Source organism: Solea solea, chromosome 1 (genome assembly GCF_958295425.1).
Source record: "Solea solea chromosome 1, fSolSol10.1, whole genome shotgun sequence".
NCBI classification, from domain to species: Eukaryota; Metazoa; Chordata; class Actinopteri; order Pleuronectiformes; family Soleidae; genus Solea; species Solea solea.
The window spans coordinates 41,311,717-41,318,377 of record NC_081134.1 but is presented as its reverse complement, the minus strand read 5'-3'; positions in this window follow the sequence as shown (position 1 = coordinate 41,318,377).

The window sequence follows — 6,661 nt, the reverse complement described above, 5'->3', positions numbered from 1 at the left end:
TATATTCACCACATTAGAACAACTGCCTTCTGCTTTGCTGTTGTTCTGAAATGAGATCTTGTTTCCCAGCGTAGCATTTAAACACAGCGTACGGAAAGTACAAATCAAAAATATCTAATATGTTCGGCTAACGTCTACCTCATTGTAAACGGTGATGGTGATATTTGAGGGGTGTGGGCCAGACCAATAAAATAATAGATAAAAATAAGTGTAATTTCCACTATTATTATTATTATTATGCCTAAATGTACTAATTTTGCTCACAATGGATCTACAAAGGCACACAAAATTTAGTGTAACTATAGTGTATATTATATTAACTGGAATATAGTATTTCACGTTATAATAACATTCGAAGAAATTCAACCTGCGGGCCAGAATGGACCCTCTGCTGGGCCGATTCTGGCCCGTGGGCCATACGTTTGACACTCCCGGTGTAGAGTCAGGGAGTGTGAATGAGTTGAATCTACATTAATGTTTGTTAAAACTTTTTCGATCCTCGTCATCGTCAGTTCATCAGCAACATCTGGAGAACCAGTTGCTCCAAGACACAACATAACTAATGGATTGAAAACAAAGAATCACAGCTTTGTGCTCTGCAGTCATTCTGTGCACACAGCAAAGCACTGCATTTCTCTTTGTGAATGTAATTTTACATCAAAAGTGAATGTAATGAGGAAAATACTTTTATATTTAAGTCTCGTACTAGCTCGTCTTCTGATCGTTCTGGTGAGATGTGTACGTCACAAACATTTTTAATATGAAAAGCTCTGGAGTGTGTAAATCAAGAAAGAGAAAATTGTGTATAGCTGAAAATAGCAAGAGAACATGTAATATTATTATATTATAATTTAAATTAGATTTTTCTTTTTTGGAAGGTAATCACTTTGAGTTTGTCTCATGTGATAGTAAGAGCTGAACATCTCCAGGACCATATTTTATTATGATGTGACATTCCTGACAAGGACTCATAATTAACATAGAAAACTACCCTCAGATAAGTGAATAATGAAAATAATCATCATTTTTCGGGACGTGCCAAATGTGATGAATACATTTTCTTTAATCCTACTTCAACTATTAATTAAATAATGATGTTTATGAAGTAGAACTAACGCTTGCAGAATCTATCCACTGAAATGTTTTGGCTTTATTTCTTATCATTACAGACTCAAATGTCTATTATTTAACACCTTTGTTGTCATTTGAACGTGCAGCGTGCCAGCTGACATACGCTGGCATTTCTTTTATTCTCTGACATATTCTTGGTGCTCATGTGGCTCCGCTCCCCTCGCTGCGTTTCTACCATGCGGTGAAGGCGGCCTGCTGTTTCACTTTGCAGTGAAGGTCTCTGCGCCCCCCCACCGGACCATTGTCAGTGGGAATCTCCCTCAAACCCCTGCTTCTGCCTGGCCTGGTATCACTTCACGCTGCCTCTACACATATGCATGTCATGTGATGTCAGCGCCAAGGTGTGCTCTGATGTTATGGGGACTGATGGTAGCATATTTCCTGCTGATAGCGATGACTGCCGCACTCAGGTGTGTGTGTGTGTGTGTGTGTGTGTGTGTGTGTGTGTGTGTCCTCTGAGCCCAGGCTTTATGTTGTGGGTCCATGCCTGAGTTGACTGGTTTATCCCCCTGCACCTATGTGAGGATTGAACATGGCAGCTGCAGGTTTATGTCGCTGCAGAGCCTCCTCTCCTGTTCTCTATGCTCTGTTTCACCTGCTTCTCCTTCGTCCTCTTGCCCCTGTTTTCTTTTCTCCCTCTAACCCTTCTACTTTTCCATGTGGCTGAGCATGAAATAGAAGGGGGTGACTCACACACACTGCGGCCGGTGTACAGAGGGGTTGTTGCTCTGCCGCTCTATTTTGCATCCCTCTCAATTAAAAATGTGGCGGGGGGAGGGGCTGCACAATGGGATCAGAACATTTCATTACAAATCTTGTTATAGCATCGTTTCTTTATGGTGCAATCAAATGGCTATCTCCTTAGCAAGCGTTGCTAATGTGACTGTGATAGGATTTTTGCATTATTGGGTGTATTTTCTGACCCTGGGTTCGAGACCCGGTCAGAACAAGGGCCTTTCTGCATGTGGAGTTTGCATGTTCTCCCCATGTGTGCATGGCCTTCCTCTGGGTTCTCCGGTTTCCTCCCACAGTCCATTTTAGGGATTAGGCAAATTGGACACTCTTAATTGACCGTAAGTGTGAGAGTGTCTTGTCTCTATGTGGCCCTGTGATGGACTGGCGAACTGTCCAGGGTGTCGCCCTATGTCATCTTAGATTGGCACAGCACCCCCCACGACCCTCATATGGAGGATAAAGCGGTAGAAAATGGTTGTATTTTATTCTGACAAATCACCAGTGACAGTGAGATCTTTGGCCAAGAGTGTTGCCAGTGTTGGAATATTTGCACAACGTGTTTTTATGACTGAAAGTTGAACATTTCCTTAATTTCTGTATCAATGCAGTTCAACAATACTTGATGCCGCTCAATTCAAAGTGACCATGAAGCGTTTCACTCCACAGTGTATGTATGAGTCATGTTATGGACTTATGGTATGGAGTTATGGTTTACCATAACTTTAGTTAAACAAATATAGAACTAAACAATATCACATCAGCACGAAATCCTACAAATCTTATTCAGATAAGGCCCTGGATGAGTTTTCCTTCCTTGTATTGAAACAGCGCTGAGTAATATTCAAGTTAGCTGTGATTTATTATGACATTTAGTAGATTTTCTTTGTGCAGACGGCACAGACCAGGCAGCACCCATGGGAATCTCCTCTCACGCTGCACAGTTAACATTCTGCATTTGTCCAGCAATCTGTAATTTATTGGATCTCATCTGTCCAGGCTTTGATTTATATATTGATTTGAAAAATAAATAAAAGTGATAGGAACCTGCATTGGGGTGTAATGATGGACTGTGTCGACATGCAGGAGTAGGTAGATATGAAACATTGGAAGGAAATTAGATATTATGCCCCCAAGACAACTGCAGCCAGCAGCACATTCATTATGGGCTGGATATTTATTATTAAGAATTTCTCTTCATGAGTGACTACTGCGGAACATTTCGACCCCGCTTGAGCTGCCAACATGGCGTGCGAGGGTGTCTGTGCAATATCAGTGTGAATTTGCATACATGTGCACAGATGTTTGCTGGCGTGTTAACGGTGGACGGCGACAAGATGAATAAACGGCTTATTCCGTTTAATTCACATTTGATTTTTCGTGTAAGGCACACGCAGTAGACCACACATGCAATGACGGACACACACTGAGTGAAACTGAAGAGTACATGCACAAAAATGTACATGCTTTTGGTTACTGCGCACAAAATACACTCTCCTCGTCCATATTTCAACCTGACAGGACCACATTTACTGAAGCAGTGCTCGGGAAACACGAGACAGCTGCAAAAAAAAAATCAGAACTCTTTGCCAGGACTTCCACCGCTGCTCTGCACCAGTTTTAATCACAGCACAGTGAATTTCGAACAGCAGCACAGAGAAGGGCCGCTGTCCAACCTTCCAGAATTTTTATTTCATTTTTTTTTTCCCTCCCACCTCTTCGCTCTAATCCACTTCAATTATGTTTCCTCCCATTTCTCCTGATCACTTTACAGCTCAACAGCACCTGTGCTAATTGTAATGGCGATGATTGCTGATATGTTTTGCATCCTTAAAGGAGTTTGAGAGGGGGGACGATAGATAAACATCTAGCCCCAGGGCTTTTGGGAAACGTGGCTCAGCCTAGCAGATGGCCATCATATTATATGAGGAAAGCTTCTCGCAGAGGCTGGGGTATGGGTGGCTGGGTGTAATGAGTCTGAGGTAGGAGGAGGTGGGGGAGTGGGGCAGGTGGTGAGAGTGGATGGCGGTAGGAAGGAAAGTAGGAGAGATGTAGTGACAAAAAGGAAACGCGTTAAAGGGAAAAAAAAGAACAGCATAGTAAGAGATAGTGGATTATGTGAAGAGCTGAGGTCATGTTTGTCATGGAACATTTCTTTCCTTAAAAGTGAATCTAAAAATAACTAGTGTTTCAACCTCTCTTTCCCGCTGTTATTACCAGGGCCACTTAAATTCATCTTTCAGGCTGTTTAGCCAACAAATATCTAGGGATTGTGGGAAATGGTGTTTGTTTAGGGGCTACTGAACACTGATTTTAAATAAACACTGGATAGTTTTTTCAAAACTAAAAAAGATATGTTCTGTGTAGGCAGTGTAGTTTCAAACAAGAGGTCATTCTCCAAAATACAACTAGTAATTTTGAATGTCAAGATACGCTAATCCCTAATCTGCATGTTTTTGGACTGTGGGATGAAGCTGGAATACCCAAAGAGAACCCATACGCACACATGGACAACATGCAAAGTCCACACAGAAAGGCCCTCGGTCGAACCAGGATACAAACTGGTGACGACCTTGCTGTGAGGCAACAATGCTAGCCACTGACCTAAATGGTCACACATTCAATGAAAATATCTGGAGTGAGAGTTTTCCATACGCTACGTTTTTAACGAACAATATCTTACGTTACTGCATCTACTGTGTGTGTGTGTGTGTGTGTGTGTTTCTGAGAGAGTGGCTGCATATCCCTCAACTGGCCGGCTTTCAGTCCCCACTGAACTGATTGCACCTATAATAAATGTGCTGCTAGACCTCTCCGCTGTAGCCATTCGAGGTCAGATTCTATATTATATCGCAACCTATCTGAAATGGACTGCATATTTTACAGCAACCTTTTCGTCAGAACAATGATGAACTTTAAATAGCGTTGTTAAGTCAAACTGGACATCGCATAACCTTACACAGACCTCACACTTTCAAATTTACTAAAATACCAAAAGCAACGTATAATAATAATAATAATAAAAAAAAACAGCTGACCTAAGTAGATGGTGGCTTTGAAAAATGGCCCAAATCCTTAGTGTTCTAACAGGGGTCAGCCTCCTTTGTTAGGTGTGTTCTCCTGGTGCTAAAAGACAAATGATGTACTCTGCCTTAGGTCAACTGGGCTTTCCCATCCCATAATGACCTTTTAGGGAGCTGGAAGAGAAGCGCTGTTCCCACAGCGATGAGGCATTACCGTTATCTGCACATCAAGGATGTATATAATGACAAACTAATGTTTTGACAGTGAAGCATTACCTCTGAGCCTCTAATGAACTGTGTTTTTTTTTTCTCCATTTATCAAAAGTAGTTTTCATGGAGGTGTCTTTATTTTTAAAGTAGTCCTATTTCATAAAATGAAATCCCTTCTTGCTCGTGTGAAATGTGAATCTTCAGGCAAACAATACTTTTTCTGTTTCCAATTGAGTTACATGCCACCAATCTGCACTGAGAAACTTAGCAGCCTTCAGTGAGCGCGCGTGTTCTGCCGCGCTGCCAAAGGTTCCCTGGAGGAAAGAGGATCCATGTCAGTTTGTCATCAGACACAAGCTGCCAAATTTTATGAAATACCAAATTACTAATTGGCTCAGCATTAGGTTTCCTGCCTAGAAGAGAGACTGTAATATTTGGGCCTCTATTAGGATCACAGAGAGCGCCATACACAGCTGCCTCCCGCTGTGCTGGCAAGTCTCTGTCATTTCACACCACGCGCTATGCCACCGACACACACTGATTCACACAAAGATCATCAAGGACAAAAGACTTACCCAAAACATTCCCAGTCTATTCCAAGTCCACGTAAACATTTCTTCGCTCCGGGTTTTGGCATTGCATAAACTTGATGAAATAAAATTCTCCTCTTACCTGTAGTGAATATCTCCACCGAGTCAAATCGCATGGTCAGCAGAAACAACATCAGCGTTGGGTTCCTGCTGCAGGGAACTTCAGCAGAGAAGAGAGGAGAATAAGCCCAAGGGCAAAAATCAACCAGAAACTTATATTACAGTACAGTAACAGTAGTATCAAGAAACCATGTAATAGAGAAATAATATGATGAGCTACACTCTTATTTCTTTTGTCTTCATCAGGTAATAGTTTGGCAATAATTTCAATTAATATTTATCACAAATGTTTCCATATTGAGGCCTTTACTAATTCTCGTTGCCAATCTTTTACCAGGATAATACTTGCTATTCCTGTAATATTACCTCCTATTATGACATTATTGCCAAGTAGAAATTACCCATTACCATAATATTACCTCCTTATTATAAAATGATGACCGTCTACCATCGTGTTACTGTACTGTATTGTTATCAATCAGCCATCAGCCAATCAATAAAAACAAAACAGTATACAGTGCTATTAGACCACCTGTCATTAAAATGAGAAAACAAACTAAAAATGTTATTGTTATTTATTTGGCAAATGACAAACTGAATTCACCTTTTCATACGCAAATTTGAGCTGGCTCATAACATTCAACCACTAAAACAAACGTTATACTATAACTATAATTTAAAATCTTAAATAAGAAATAAGAAATAATAATGTGCTTTGCTGGTTTTTTTGTGTTTTTTGTAAAACTGTGAATTAAACTGTGGTTAAAGAGCTTCTACATACTGGTATATTAACCATCACAGAAACATAATAAATGATTTTGATAATTAACAATGCTTTTCTTTTAAAGCAGTTGTGGCGGTATCAGTTGCAAAATTAAGCTAATGAACATACAACTATTATTATATCCTCTCCTT